Genomic DNA, 16003 nt, shown 5'->3' with positions numbered 1-16003 from the left:
CCTCTTCTTTGTCCACTTGCCAGAAGGGTGAGTGGAATATTAAAATAGCTCAACCTCATAGTGAGTGGTAGTAGATTTTTCGAGCCCTGATCTGGTAGAGACATATTCTAGTTACAGATTCCTTACGGACTCATCCATCCCCCACTCCCCCCTCTGCGAACTGATTTCTAGGGACAGGGACTTTTCTTTCAGGGCCCTAGTTCTGGCAGCCCAGGGTCGGTGTTCTTCATGGCTTTGCGCTTCTGGCGTCGAAAGTTGTGAAAGTAACTGAAAACTGCACGCCAGGTTGGTGCTCGTATATGAGACCTGAAGTCATATCTGGCAACCACAAGGACAACGACTGACATGAAGTCGACCGATTCCACCTAATGGTGCGCAGGGGTACTGGTTGAAGAAAGATCTCTAGATCCAGCCTGCCGCCTGGGGTAAATATTAAGGTAAATCTGCAATTAGAATGTCTCCAACAGATAATTTGTTATCGAAGGTAAGTAACTTGTTCGTTTCTGTCATCCTGGATTTGGAGTGCTTTTGGTAAAAGGATTTATGCCCTGTTGAGATACAATATTCTTGTAGCTGCCTATGTGAAAGCTCAGTAAATAAGATACATTTTGGCTTCTGGAAAAAAAAAAGCCTCTATAGGCTTCAAATCATTTAGATACTTTTGAGTTTCATTCTAAGTGTTGTAAAAATTTCTCTCTTACGCTGAACATTGGGCGTCTAGTGTTCCATTCAATACAGCTCACTTTAACTGTGCCAGTGTGCTTATTTTAAAATACTATTTAATATCACGTTTATTCCTGAATGTGACTGTTTTCTTATTTTCCTCATTTCGTCTGCGACCTGTTAAGATATTTGAACATGAAGTGATCTCCGTGAATGGAGTGTTTTAACTCTGCATGAGGCCTTTTTATATCGATGAGCTGCTAGTGTCTCGGGCCTCTTAACAACTATAGATGCGTCTCAATTCCCGCATTTGATTTCCATAATAGTTTTGTCGCCTTTTGCCTTTATCACTTTTATGGCCCCTCCGAATTTGCTGTGCCCTCTCTTCATATTCCTCTTACTCTTGCCTAGGTTTTTTAACTGGACTGCGTTGGCACAAACCCCACTACGAGTATAGGTAACATAACTGTGAGGAGATAAGCAGTATTTTTGCGACTCTGCTTCCTTTGTAGACCGCAACAAAGTGCCTTATTACTAATACTCTGTTTGGGAAAGTCTGCCTTGATGCCATGCAGTACTACAGCAGCCACCCTTGGCTTGAACCAGTCTCCTTGGCTTTATCTATCAGTCCACATTCTACTCATCCAGTTAACCGCTCCCACTATGGCAGCCTCTATGTTACATGCAGGGTATGAGGCAAGTAATTGCACATCTCCTAGTTTATGTGACAGCATGTCTGTGACAATCCTCTCAATGACTTATGCTGCACTTGTCAAGTTCAGGGTCCCCGATACCAGATCTTCCACGCAAGGCAATGCTTTTAGCAGCATTTATTTACATTGAGTCATGCCGCCATCCTCCTTCCACTGCTGCTCCAGTGCCAGTCATTCAACAGCTGCCTGCCTCTGCACATGGCTGGGACACACACATATATTTATATTACCCAGCGCATCATCTGTATCTTTATGTATAGTGGGCATTTGATTTGTATACAGCAAACATCCTGACTGTTAAATTAGAGAGGACCAGGACAAGACATTTGTCATGCTTCCCCTTCTAGAAACAATTCTAGGGTAGTGTTCGTGGACATCATGAGCGAAGCAGTGACACCATCACACATGTGCAATAGGTGGTCACTACAAAGGCCATTTTCTGAGCAGAATGTTACTCCATTCAGGAAGAAAAACAAACAGTGTCTTGTATTGTACGTTTTTTGGTTTCCACTTGTCAGCTAGTTTAAAGGAGACTGTGAGCCTATCAGCTCAGTGATGGACAGTTTGTTGTATCTGGAGAGACTGTTTTCTGTCATATTATTGCTGGAAGACATGTCCCACGTGTCTCACGAAGACTAATTAATAGGCTTACAATGAATAATAGAATTGTGTCTTGACTGGAATTAACCTTATATGCCTTCACTGAGATTTGAAGAATATCGCTAAAGATATGCCTTCACATATTTCTGGTGATGACGTTGGTGCTGGCATGAATACACTAAGGAACTCTGTCTCGGAGGCCAGGCATAAGGTATTATAGATCACAATGGTTCTCGGATGCAGCAGCGAGGCTTCTTTTCAGTCTTCCATCTTGGGACTCTTTTTCCACAGCTCTCTGTCCTCTCTGTGGGTTTCCATTATGCAGCTCAGTTTCTCTCACTGCTTCTGCATCTTGCAGTGCTCCCCACGGTGCAATGTTATATTGTCCCTGGTGTTAACCTTCGCTCGAACATCTAGGGCTAGATAGAAATCCTATATTTCAAGACCCCTCTACTTGCCGATGGAATATTTTACGTGCAGTCTACTAAACTCGAACTTGAACTTGCATTAGGAATAGCTGCACTTATTTTCTATAGGACCGTTAAGACATGGATGATACCATCATATAAGCTACCATTCAAAAACAGTAATTGAGACTCTGGACTGCTGCCAGCTGTGGCCATAAAAATAATTTGTATATCCATCTATTTTGTATCTCCATCTATGCATGCTCTTCATAAGATTTCTGTAGCCAGCAAAGTTTCCCTCAAGGTCTTTTCTATGGTTCCCCATGTATTCGTTCAATGGTTTTGCCTCCGCTCTCCCACACTTCAGAAAAAAATAATCTGCGCCCCCCATCTCTTGAAATCTTTAATGACCATCTACAATTTTTTTTTTTTTTTTTTTTTTTTTTACTTAATCCTGCCCTTCCTCGTTACTCTTGTTATACGTATTGACTGTTTCCACCAATTCACTCTGGTATGCTATTTTATAAGAACGTTTTATGGATGTAATACATAAATGTATAAACGCATTTAAAGAACACTGCTTTCTCATCACTAAAGCAAAATCCTCTGTCTACATTCAGGTGTCCGTGTGTTTATTTTGCAGATATTCCTGTTCTTGAACAGGTTACTAAATTGTAGGTGAATCTCAAGCTTGTGAAATTTCCCTACCAGTAATTTTCATTTCTCTATTGTAAGGGAACCTCAGATGAAACTTTTCCTAGAGAGTGTGCTTGCACTGTGAACGAGTTTGCCAACTTACAGGCCCCTCAAACATTTTATTGGATTTAGATAGTAGTGTAGCATTTCACGCTTTGCAAACAACGTCTGTGGAAAAAGATTGTTTAGTACTTTTGTTTTTTTTCCAAAGTGCATGGCACTGTGAAAAAGCTCTTAAAGCTAAGTGATTTATTTTTAGATAATTTTTGGCAGCATTTTGAAGTTGTGTGAAGATAGTTTAAGCTCCATGAAGAACACACAAGTGTTTTGAAAAAGGAGTTAGATCTAGGACTTGAGTACCGACTAAAGCATGAGTATTCCCCCCACCCCCTTTTTTTTTTTTTAATGTTGACGCCTAGCAGACCGCATAGCTGTCGGGCTTGCTAATGTCTTCAGGACATTCTAAAAGCTTCCTTGGGAATGCATTTCACCCGTTCCTTACCACTTAGGTAAGTGGTTTGTAACTCGCATCTGCTTGCTTACTATTTGCTGGCTTTATTTGTTTTAGGCTGTCCAAATTGAGTTCATCCCTGCCATTGTCTAAACCCTGTTTACTGTATTCTTCCACCAGTACTGGATTTCTGTAAACAGTCCTTTATATCTAGTTTTCACACTTGCTGTGCACTCAGACATATGTCAAATGTCAGGCTCTCTTTTCCCAGGGAACTTGGTGTTTACTTTTCTTTCTCTTACTTTATTTCTTATGACAGTCCTGGATACAGGGACTATGCTTGAGGAAGGCTGTATGATTTTTTTTTGTTCCTCCACACAAGAACATTTTAAATGTCTGTAATTGAATTGTGCAGATATTTCACAATATATTAGAAATGGAAAGCACAAATGAAGCACATTTTTAAGTAATTGTGAAGTGTGGTGGAAGCAAATATCTTAATACAATCAATTAAAAAAAAAATGATGCACCAAGTGATGATATTTTCACACATTGTTGTGTGCTGTATACTTCTATCATTAAAACTATCTGTGCAAATGTAATGGTCATTTCAATTAAAGATGTATTTTCCGTTATAGCAGTACACTAAAACACCATGCATACTCCACATTACGCCACTCTGCTCTGCACTACTGCACTCTAACCTGCTTCACTGCACTCTACGCTAATCTACGCTGCACCACTGTACTCTGTCACTATACTCTGCAGCACTTTATGCCACTGCACTCTACACCATTGTACTTGTATCACTGCTCTCTACGTCACTCCACTGTGCAGCACTGCACTCCACATCACTCTACTATACACCACTGCACTTTCCGACAGTCTACTCAGCAACACTACACTCGCTGCCACTTTCCTCCACTGCACTCTACTCTGCACCATTGCAATCTACCCCACTCTTTGCCACTACATTCTGCATCACTCCACGCTACCCTGCTCCACTCCACCTACACCACGCCACTTCACTCTATGCAACTCTACTCTGCAGCACTGCACTCTCTTCTACTGAACTTTTCACCACTCTGCTCCGCACAACTGTACTCTATGCCACTATGCTGTACACCACTTTACATAACTGGACTATAAGCCAGTGCAATCTATACCACTACACCCTGTGCTGCTCTTATCTACTCTGCACCACTACACTATGGCAGTGCACTCTCCGCCACTGCTCTCAATGCCACTACACTCTGTGCTACTCAAATCTGCTGTGATCCACTGCACTATGACACAGCACTATATGCCCCTTCATACCTCTCTACTGAACGCTGCGCCACTCTAAGCCAGTGCACTCACTCTACCCCACTTCTGTCTAGGCCTCTCCACTCTTCTCTGTACTATACCACTTCACTCTGCAACACTGCATTCTATGCCAGTTTTACTTTGCAACACTTCTCTGTGCAACTGCAGTCTACCTTTCACCACTCAGCATTTCACTCTGCCACTCCTCTTCACACTATTCTGTTACTACACTCTACACCACTCTATTCTAAACCACTGCACTCTTCGCCAATGCACTCAACTCCACCGCACTATACGCCAACTAATCTGCACCACTACACATTATGCCACTATACTCTGCAACGCTACCCCTCCACCCTATGCATACTTTACACCATTGCACTCCACGTCACTGCCCTCTACACCACTCTATTTTGCTCTGTACCACTCGACTTCTGGCCACTGCAGTCAATGCCACTGAAATCTACGACACTCTGCTCTGCAAGACTGCATTCTCCACCACTGAACACTAAGCCGCACTACATCATTGCTGTGTCACTGCATGCCCCTTTATTCTACTGTACCACTGCACTCTATGCCACTCTTCTCTATACCAATGCACTTCACGTCACTACACTCTGCAGCCCTCCATGCCACTCTAATCTGTTCTGCACCACTGTACTCTAGGCCACTGCACTGTACACCACTCTACTTTACGCCACTGCACTCTGCAACTCTATTCTACAATTCCACACCTCTGCACTCTACCCTGCACCTTTCTACTTTACCCCGCACCATTCCATGCCACTTCAGTTTGCTCCACACTATGCCACTGCAGTCTGCTGTGCACCACTCTATGCCAAAGCAATCTGACAATGCCCTCTCCACCACTTTACTGAAAACCAATTGTTTTTCCATATCTACTCCGCACCACTGCACTTTACCGCACGTCATTCTAGGCCTCTCTACGACACTACACTCTGCAATACTCCACTCTGTTGCTTTGATCCATTAAACTTTGCTCCACTATAGAACTACTCCACTCTGCGACGCCCTACACAACTCCCTGTATGCCACTCCATGCCACTTTACTCCACTCTATTCTATGGCACACTACTTCACTATACTCCACTCTCTGCCATTTGTCTCTATGCCAGTCCAGTCTACTCGACAAGTGTACTCCACTCATTCCACTCTCCTACACTACTCCATTCGGCCACTCTACTCTGACAGTCTTTTTCTCTCTGCGCCACTCTGCTCTATAACACTGTACTCCATGCAACACCCTCTATGCCACTCTGCTCTATACCACTCCGCTCTATACCACTCCACAGCACTCGGACACACTACTCCACTTGGTCACTGACTCTACTTCACTTTGAGCCCTTTCACTTTACAACACTACTCCCTCCACAACCCTCAACTCCCTTCCACTTCACTGTACACCAATCTACACTTCTCTACGCAACTTCTTAACACTCCACTCCAGTTTGACACTCCATACCTCTCTCCTTTACCCCACGTACCTTTATCCATACGGAACACCGGTCATGCTGGTGTACAACATGGTTAAAACATATTGGCAAAGCAAATAGCTTTTGCATATACAAGACCTATTGGCTTTACCAGTGCTTGTTGCATACAGTATTGAACATATTCTCACTAGCTGAGTTATTCTGTAACCTCCAGTCATTTCCTTATCTTTTTAAAATCCACCATTGGGATTGCGACAAATTCTGAACAGGTGCAGCTCTGTAACTATTTTATTTAGTACTTAGTAGAGCATAACTATTGAATAATGCATTTGAACTAATAAATAATTTATCCAATAATTTATATTTCTGTTGTTGATCTTGCATAGTAAATATCACATTATCTGATAAGTTTAAAGAAATGCAAGAATTTGGCTAGCATTAACTGATTTTGATTTAAATGAATTTCTCCTTAGGGGCAGTCTGTTATGTGATGGGGTGAACTTGTTCAGATTTTGTAACAGATTTGTTAAAGCACACATTGGCTGTGTGCAATTCAATAAAACAACTATACAACCACAGCACAGACTACAAACAAATTGGCCAGGACTTGAGCCTGTCTATCCCTTCACAAGTATTGTCCCTTGGGGTGGATGCTCTTCTCATCCTCCTCTTGGTTGTTTGACATACAGTATTAGCAATAGGAGTTGTGATTGATTATTAACATCTGCAACTCTGCTTACAAAGATTTGCCATCTACAGTGTCTGATATATGAGCTTAACACCGAAAGAAGGATGAGGGGTTGAAGTCAAGTAGAAGACATAGAGGAGAGCATAATTCTGTTAAGCCGTCTCTCTGGTTCTTTGAACGTTACCGCTGCAGATTAGTGAGCCTCATAATTTGTACTCCTTTTGTTTGGTTTAACCTGGCAGTGACGATGCACTTCATTTAGGGTTTTGCCAGAATTTAGGAGAATGCACGCATTTGGTTTCCAGGTAATGGATAATGGTTTAATGCCCCATGCCCATATCTTGCTCTCTGTGCTTATGTCCCTTGTTTTGTTGGGTGTTTTTCTCTACTTTCATCTACTAACCAAGCACACACCAGTCACAGTTAACGTTTTCTGCCTTTTCGTGTTGCTTTTTCATGCCTACATCTTTTGGGGGTCCCCAAACAGAGCTAAGACATGTTGTTTTGGGGGTTGTGACCTATCCAAAGACCTCATGCCAATGCCCATTTGCTCTTCCCTACGTCCAGCACACTTGAAAGTAAATACCTATAATTTAATTACATTTCCAGAATTCGACATATTTGTAAGCTTTTGTTTCGGCAACATTCCATCTACACAAGATTTTGGGTCAGTGTTTTCATAATATGCCAGTAATCAGACTTTAATTTAGCCACATATTCTATCCTGTACCAGTTCTGACTATGCCTTTCTTCCACTGGTACAGACACAAAGTTTCTGTACTTGTACTTCTCAATTTTCAACTGATGCAAACTAGGGATTAGTCCTGTACTATTCCAAATTTGTTCAACACTGGTGCAAAAAGACTGAAAAAATCTAAGCATTTAGTTTAAGGGCTTCTAAGATTGGAACACTTCTGCATCCCGAAGAAAATTATTGGGGCCACAATAGGTGCACAACCTACTGAACTTGATCTAGGTTTGTGTTTCGGAGGCAGGTAATTTATAAATCTGAAACATTTACAATTCAGTCTTGTATTGTTAGGCACCGATTCCTTTCTAGATTGTTGTGTGAATGTTCCACCCAAAGTTATAAGGCTTCTCTTTTTGTGGGAATCCTTCTGTTTCGAGAAAAGACTTTGAACTGTTCATTGTAATTTCTGATGAAGCCTGATGATGATGTAGCAATGACCCTGGACAAGCCAGAACTTCCTATGGGTGTGATTCAACTCATTCCTACATGGTTGAACTTTGGTACACAGATAGAAGCATTTATGTAGGGTACAACCTTTATGTAGTTTTAGTCCAGCTTTTAAAATGTGCCATTATTGGTCATTATTAACTGTATTTTTAATACATTAACTTCTCCCTCCTGCTTTTTAAAATTTCAGGAGTTCATGGTATCTTCTGAACGTCAAAGTCCACAGTGGTGATTTTCAGTCTTTATCTACCCAAGTACAGTGAGTAGTTCTGTAAATACTTTAAATTCTAGGGTTAACTTTACAGAATGGTTCTGCATCACTCACCAACTTATCTAGTACCCCTTTTGGCAAAATACGACAGGTTGCTGTACCTAGTTCTTATCAGTGGATACAGCTGCTTTCTCCCTACTTGGTTTGTACAATTCACTGTTATTCAGTTATGTAATCTAAAACAAATTAATGTATGTGTATAAGTGTTTGTGTGTATCTATATTCATGAAACATCTCTCGTGCCAAAAATTCATAAAAATAATATGGTTTGTCTATTAAGTTCTAGCACATTTACCTCAATGTACACTTGGATTGAAAAGTCCATTATAGCCATTGTTTAAATATTCCAGAGGGACCACCACTCCATTGTGTAAGTGACTCTCACAGCGTACAGCCAGTGGGTATTCTGCGGTTATGACACTGCTTCTTCAGTGCTAAGTGTCATTATTTTCTGGTCACTTCCCACAAATTCACCTGTGTGATATATTGCATTTCAGCTCTCCTGGGAGGTTGTGTATTTCCTTGGACACTCATCCTCCTACCCCACCATACCCCCCTTTTTAAACTTCTTGCCCCAGATATCCCAGCGCCCTCTAACACCATGGTCTATTACCTAACCTCATCGTTCATCTGTTGATCGTCTGCCCTCCCTCCCCGTCCTGCTCTGCTTGCGACTTCCAATTTTTTTATTTTTTTTTATTGTTTTAACAGGAAATTGCTATGGGCTAGGCTGTTCGTTTTTTGTTCCATAGCACATTCTCTTTTTAACAATAAACTTTCCGTCTGGAATTAGCACTCAGTAATGGCCATTTTTCTTTTACCGAACAGGCCCATTGGCTTTGCCAATGCTTTGGTTTTGTGAGAGGATCTTGTACATTTAAGATAAAATGTGTTGTTGCTTTTTAGGATAGATGGATAGATAGATGGATATCAGGGTGTACAGGACTGTGAAACTGATATACAGAACCTATTTTTATGTGAAACCCTAAAGAATGGATGGATAAGCTGCCATTGTGTGGTTTGCTTCCAGTCTGAATACTTCTGCCAGAGTGTATTGGCAGGGAGAATGTATACGCACTTGCGATCGGTCTGTTTCCAATAAACAAAACAGTGAATTTAGGTGCAGTGCCCAGTCTGGCACATTCGCAATCCATGGGCCATGTAGTTGACGGGTCTCCACAGATTGAGCACCGGGGCCTGGGGCTAGCCAGGAAGTTACAGTACTACAGCTAGGCCTTAATAACCTTAGTAGATATAGCTGTAGCTCTGGGCTAGAGAAGGGGCTACGGCCAAGTTATCATTGTAAGGAATAGCAGTATCAGAATAATTATTTAGTACGCCAGTGTGTTTTACCTATGGAAATATGACTGACTGGGTATGCAAGGTACACATCTTGTAGCTATACATTAGACCAGATTCTTGAATCTTCCAGCAGTCTCGAAGATAACACGGATACTTTCTAAAATGGGATCTTGAGGCAGTGGGAGCAGAGGGCTGGGGAGGGAGGCCATGAGTAACCAGGCATGTGGCTTTTAAGTGCTTCTTACATGTTGAGATGAAAAGGGCATTTTCTTTCTGGGCGTGTCCTAACTCTCCTCCCTGCCCTTAATCTCTCTGGCGCTGCAGCTTCCCGTGAATCTTCTGCTTATCCTGATTTGCTGCGGGTGGCATATTCGCAATACTTTGGACGTTTACCAGGGTTTTGTTACTCATAACCTTGCATGACTCAGTTGTGGTTTTGTCAGTTGAGGCATGACTGCCACCCGGGCTCATGATGAATCGTCGATTTCGTCACGAAGATTAGTGAACGTTTCGTTTTTTTCTTACTTGGTACTGCACGTTTTGTGTTTTATGTATACATAGTGTATATCACTTAACAAACATGGTGAGCTTTAGGAGCCCGTCGTGTTTTTTTTCGTCTTCTGACTTCTCTGGAGATTGCTTGCTGCACAACAGTCGTTCCCAGGCCCATCCGTCTGTTGACACGGGAGTTCCCTGGCTTTCAGGGCCCCGCTTTTACCCCTGCCTATCAACATGTATAGTCATCGCAGTGTGGCAATCAAGGTGGTAACCATGCCAGCAGTCAACATACCTAGAAAATTAGCAGAATTGGGTGCCTCCCCAGACACTAATGTAAGATCCCTTCCCTTGTGATAAAATGTGGGTTGCTGAATCTTGGAGAGCACATTTCTTTCTAAGTGAATCACTTTAAATAATTTTCGTTTGCTTTCTCTTGAAGTGTCTTTCACTGTTCTTCAATCTTTCTGGAACCCACATCAGTGCTCCGCAAGCTGTCTCTTTAATCTCTTGTTAGCTTTCATTTCCTACTTCTACGTCTCCCCGTATTTGCGTTAATTCCTTCACTTATCTGTTCTTCACCTGCTTTATAAACCATTTCATGTGCTCCGCCCCAACATTTCTATTTTTCGTTTTATCTACCACTTTTTCTCCCTCGCGTCTGGTTCTGATTTATTGTTTATAAGATACAAACTTTCTGCTCCTGCAACATGACACACATTCAGTTGCATGCAGAAGGCGCCCATATTTCTCTTCAGATTCTCCGTTCAGTTCTGTGCTCTCAAATTAATGGTAGGTTGCTCCCTGACGGGGGGTGGAGGGGAGGGGGGAATAATCATGAAAAAATGAACTAGATTGAAACTATGACATAATATAAGGTATATATAATTTGCCCATCCATATGGAAAGGTACAGGAATAAGAGAGCAGTCGGCAAAATAGTTACTTTGAGCAGTGCACTCCTTTAGGTCTATTCTGCAGATCATCACGGACTCCTTGTGATGGCCCAGGTGCCTCAAATTGATGAATGTGTGCCTAATAAACAGATGAAACTAGAATCCATCAGGCTGTTGGAATACATTCAGGATAGCTAAATAGAAGAATTACAAGTTCTAACATACTATCTAAGGATGTTTTTTTTTGGTCTCGTAGAGAGTACCCTTGACTTGGCCAATCCACTCCCCGGCAGATGTGAAGTGATATATCCATGGTTTCTGCATAAGGGCTAATAGTAGCAGTCTAGAACAGTGGTTCCCAACCTGTGGTCTACAACGGCTTAGAAAATTGTATAATATTAACAGATTAGGTCCCCAGCTTTCAGTAATGACTCAGTGGGGGATCCCCAGATTCCAGTAATGATTCAGTGGGGGTCCCTGGGCTCCATTAATGGTAAAGTGTGGTTCCAGAGAAGTCAAAAGGTTGGGGACCACTGGTCTAGAACCATCTTGTCCAGATAGATATCAATAAGCATTGCAAAAGATCTTACAAATGAGACGGTGACTGATTTGTAATCTCCTGTTAATGACTGATACGTTTGTCCTTCCCCCGTCATTCACCAAAGGTATAATTTTTCATCTAGTGATATGTTTTCAAGATAGCAGTACATTTCACCCAATATTTAACCATCAGCGGGTGACATCCTGCCAACAGGAATCCAAAAAACAAACCACATTTGCTTGTTGTACACCAACTGTTGGGCAGTAACATATTAGCTCAGTTTGGTAATTGGTTTTGTTACCTCATTTCAAGTTCCCGTATCCACTGCACAAGGCTGTCTGTGGGATGATGGCAAGGTGACCATGACGGAGCTGAGCTCCTGACCTAGTTAAGAGAAATTCTTCTAATCTTTAGACACCTATAATTCCCCTTTCCTCCAGCCACGGTGCCATTGGGATTTGTTCTTCCTATAAGACACTGTTGTGACATGAATGTTTCAGTTTGGAAGACTGCGTTTCAGGAATTAAGTAATGATAGCCTTTGACTACCTTGGAAACTCCATACACCAGGGAGGACACTGCTGCAGCTCTTTCCACTGTCTGTCTTCATACTTCTCAAGCAAAGCCCTAGACATGCTGTGTGCTAGCTTGAGATCTGCCATGAGTCTGTTGGAAATGGGCAGAATCTGAAAGGTGCATAATACTGCTGAACTGTTGTGTGAAAGTGTGGGTGGGCTAATTCAGGAATATGGCTGTTTTAATTGTGAAGCATTTGATTCCGGCATGGCATAATATTAGTATATTGGTACGCTGTCCACTCTCTCTGCTACATTGCTTTTGGTTATCAGGTTGCAAATATATTCTTGAGTTGTATCCTAGGTTGCATGAAGGGTGAGGAACCTAACTAGGTTCTAGTACTTGGTTTGACTGTTGGTGATGCTCTGTTCGGATAAGGAAGGTTGTACTTGCTGGCTCACAGTGCCTCTTCACAAAAATAGTGTTGACAAACTGATCGCTGCAAGATCTGAAGTAGGACTTTCTCTGATTGAGCGCCTTGAGCTCCCAGGAAGTGACTTCTGATAATGAGCACAGGGACTCTTGCATTTTAACAGACCAGCATTATTGAACATACTTTAAAGGTGTCCTTCGATATGAACGTAAAATGTAATATGAAAGGAGTCTGAGTCTGTTCAGAGTATGCTTATTGACAGCAGCACCTACTTCATTTAGAATGCCAAAGCTCTGGGATTCACCCTTAACAGGTGTGTGAACCTCCAGAACCATATCTCCTCCATGGGAAGAGTGCCGAATTCCAGCTAAGACTTCTTTGGGGAATCTGAAATCTCATACCAGCACACAGCCTTAAATCAGTTGCCCACACACTTGTGCTTTCAGACTATATTACGGAATTCCACTCCTTTCTGGCATTCCCAAAGTTCACCTAAATCCTCTCAGAACAGTCCTTCATGCAGCAGCCCGCTTCATGGCGGGTCACAAGAAATTTACAGGTCACATTTGCCCAATTCTGCACTTCTTCAGTGACTTCCCAGAGGAGTAGGGCTAAATTTAAAGCTGTGTAGCTGTCTGCATCTCTCCTAAAGCCCCTCCACTCCTCTTTACCCTCATAACTCTCAGAGAAACTGAATAACTCCGATGCCGGCCAATACTAAAAGATACATTTCTCCTCCTCGAACTCCTTACTTTTGAGCACAAGTGATACATAAACCAATCCTTCTCTGTAAGCGCTTCAAGAACATGGAACTCTTCTCCCGCCGAGCCTCCATCTGACAAGTCAAGTTCCCTTAAAAAAAAGACTGAAAAGCATTTCCCTTTGAACGATACCTAACCTAACCCTCTTCTACCCTCTCACGATCCTCCCAAGTGCAAACCAACCTCAACCAGCACAAACTATGATGATGATTTTGTGGTACTGTACCACCTGCCTGTCTCGGCTGCGTTTTACAATGAATATATATGAAACGCTCTACCTCACGCAGAGTCTAACCTGGTGTTCTTGCCACTTTTAATGTACGTGTACATTTTCTATTTGTTATTGATTCATTCTGCTTTATTGTAAAACGCTCTGATACTTTTGTGATTTTATATAGCACGGACATGGCCAATAGGTAAGTAATGAGTAGATGAGGAGACACATGAAAGTTAAACTGGAGATGTGCATTTTTACATTATAGTGCTCTTGACTTTTCAGAAGTATTCGTAATCCATAATTTAATCCATATTAAGGAGATTGATTGGTCTGTAAGAACCTCTGTGAGCAGTTGTTTCATTGGGCTTTAAAAGAACACATTTCTTCTCTAGTTAAATGAGGATGAATTTAATCTCCTAAATAAATTAGATTATATAAATTTGCCAAGTTGGTAAACCTTTCTGAAAAGTTTTATAAATCTCATTTAGGAATGCATTGGTTACCAGAGATATACAATGAAAGAGAGCTTCAGTAGTGATTTTCTTCATCCGTTATTGGTTCAGTCAACCAAACAAGGCATTGTCCAGTACTCTTAATGTGGTTTCTATCAACTTCTACAAAAATAACGATATAAAGAAACCCTATTTCCTTTCCGCCTATGGTTGGCGTTTCCAGCAGTTCAGCGAGGCAGAAGCGAAAGCTCTCACCTCCCTGAACCTCATCACCAAACTATGAAGTTTGATACAGGGAATTGGAGGGGAGGATGGGCTAAGACCGGAAATTTGAGTTGGTTGAGGGAGAGTGTCTACACTCTGGTTATCTGAGACTTCTGAATCCCGGTGTACCTTCAGAGTAGCCTGAGGGGAGGAACAGAATTAGTGTGAAGGTGAATACGATTCCCAATTTGAAGCTGAATACTGCCTTAGAATGACACAGTACATGACTGGGTGTGATCCTGCTGACTCATTTTATGATGAGCTACTGTGATCACTCTCAAGCAGCTTTTTTTATGGAATGACTGCGATGCTACTTCTCAAGTAGTTATATTCATAAGCTTTTTCAGCCATGCTTACCTCTGTCAGCCACAGTTTCAAGTAGTATCCAGGCATGCAAGAGACGGTTAAGCACTTAATTATTTTGATGATTACACCTTTAAAATATTATTTAAATTAAGTCCCTTAAATTGCAAGGAAACCCATCTTCTTGATATGTTATTTTGATAGGTTTATTGATAACTTATATTCTGAATTAATACATGAGTTAGCAGGCCGCCCCGGATCTCAGAAAGACTGACAGGCTGAAATCAGTGTCACTTAGAACATGATAACTGTAAACCTGGGAATTTTGCATGCCTGCAACTGCTGATCGTGTGAGTCATTGGATGACCTGGGTGATAACGATGCAATGTAGAATACCCGACGAGCAGATGCACTACGAAGGGGCAGTGACCCGACAGAACATACTGCATCACAGTTGATGGGCTAAGTGCAAAATAACAAGGCGCACTTTTAAGGAGACTTCTAACAGTTCCTTACAATGATTTGACAGTTTCTTGCTCCAGTCCCGTAATTGTTTAACCCTCCCGCACACACCCCACCTGTAGCTTCTAGGCCCGTTTGATGAGGAGGAGGGTCCCTGGTAGAAGGTACATGATGAGATTACAGGGTCAGTTTCTTGCCATTCTTCAGCTCCGAAAATTGCTTGTGCGTGAGTAATGGAGACCGGTGTGTCTTTTCCAGGATGATGTTTAGTGATGCAGATTGAGATAAAAAATTAAAGTTGAGTTTATTGTCTCGATGGCATGTTTTTCTGTTGCTGCGCTTGTGGTCCATATGTAGGTCGGAGTGTGGTTAAGGCTGTAGGCCAGGGGCAGAACCGACAAGTAGATTTGAAATTTGTCTCCAAACACCTTGGAATGTTCAATATTATTGATTGCATGTTTAGTGCTGGTGTTCCATTGAGGGGTAGTGCTTATTCAATGCTCTTTCTGTCTGCTGCAGCTGGAGTTAAATCACTTCAGTGAGAAGACTTTCTGTTTCTAGGTCTTTTTAGGGTTTTCCTCCAAAAAGCTTGAAAAAAAAAAAACCTTAACAGGCTTCTGTGCAGTCCCATTAAAACAGGACTCTTTAGGTCTGGCCTAGAGACTGCTGTAGCTGGTTTTCCAGGGTCATGCGTTCCAAATAGTCTCTAATAAAATACGTGTGTGTATATCACTCCAAAAAACTCGAAGGTTACAGGTATGTTATGGTTACGAAATTGAAACAAAAACCTTAAATTTAATAGTTAAAAAAAAAAAAAGGTTACAGGGAGGTTATAGCTGGGTTCAGATTTTAAACACATAAAAACACTGAAATTCAGCACTTAGTTATCTCAAGAAACGGTAACACGTGCCTCAAAG

At 41.8% G+C, this 16003-nt stretch overlaps 1 protein-coding gene across 7 annotated transcripts in view; it reads left to right on the top strand.

Annotated features, from left to right (window-relative positions):
- Nucleotides 1-16003, top strand: part of SGMS1 (sphingomyelin synthase 1) — a 668505-nt gene that overhangs the window by 487300 nt on the left and 165202 nt on the right. For 3 of the 7 annotated variants that reach the window (XM_069239883.1, XM_069239885.1, XM_069239878.1), the window contains exon 2: nucleotides 8366-8434. The exons of the other annotated variants lie outside the window; for them this stretch is intronic. The gene's annotated coding sequence lies outside the window, so the exon portion shown is untranslated. The remainder of the gene's footprint in view (nucleotides 1-8365; nucleotides 8435-16003) is intronic. 7 annotated transcript variants of the gene reach the window in all.

This window comes from Pleurodeles waltl, chromosome 6, assembly GCF_031143425.1.
Source record: "Pleurodeles waltl isolate 20211129_DDA chromosome 6, aPleWal1.hap1.20221129, whole genome shotgun sequence".
In the NCBI taxonomy this organism is placed as follows: domain Eukaryota; kingdom Metazoa; phylum Chordata; class Amphibia; order Caudata; family Salamandridae; genus Pleurodeles; species Pleurodeles waltl.
Note: the sequence above shows the minus strand (reverse complement) of the source record. Positions and strands in the feature narration are given on the sequence as shown.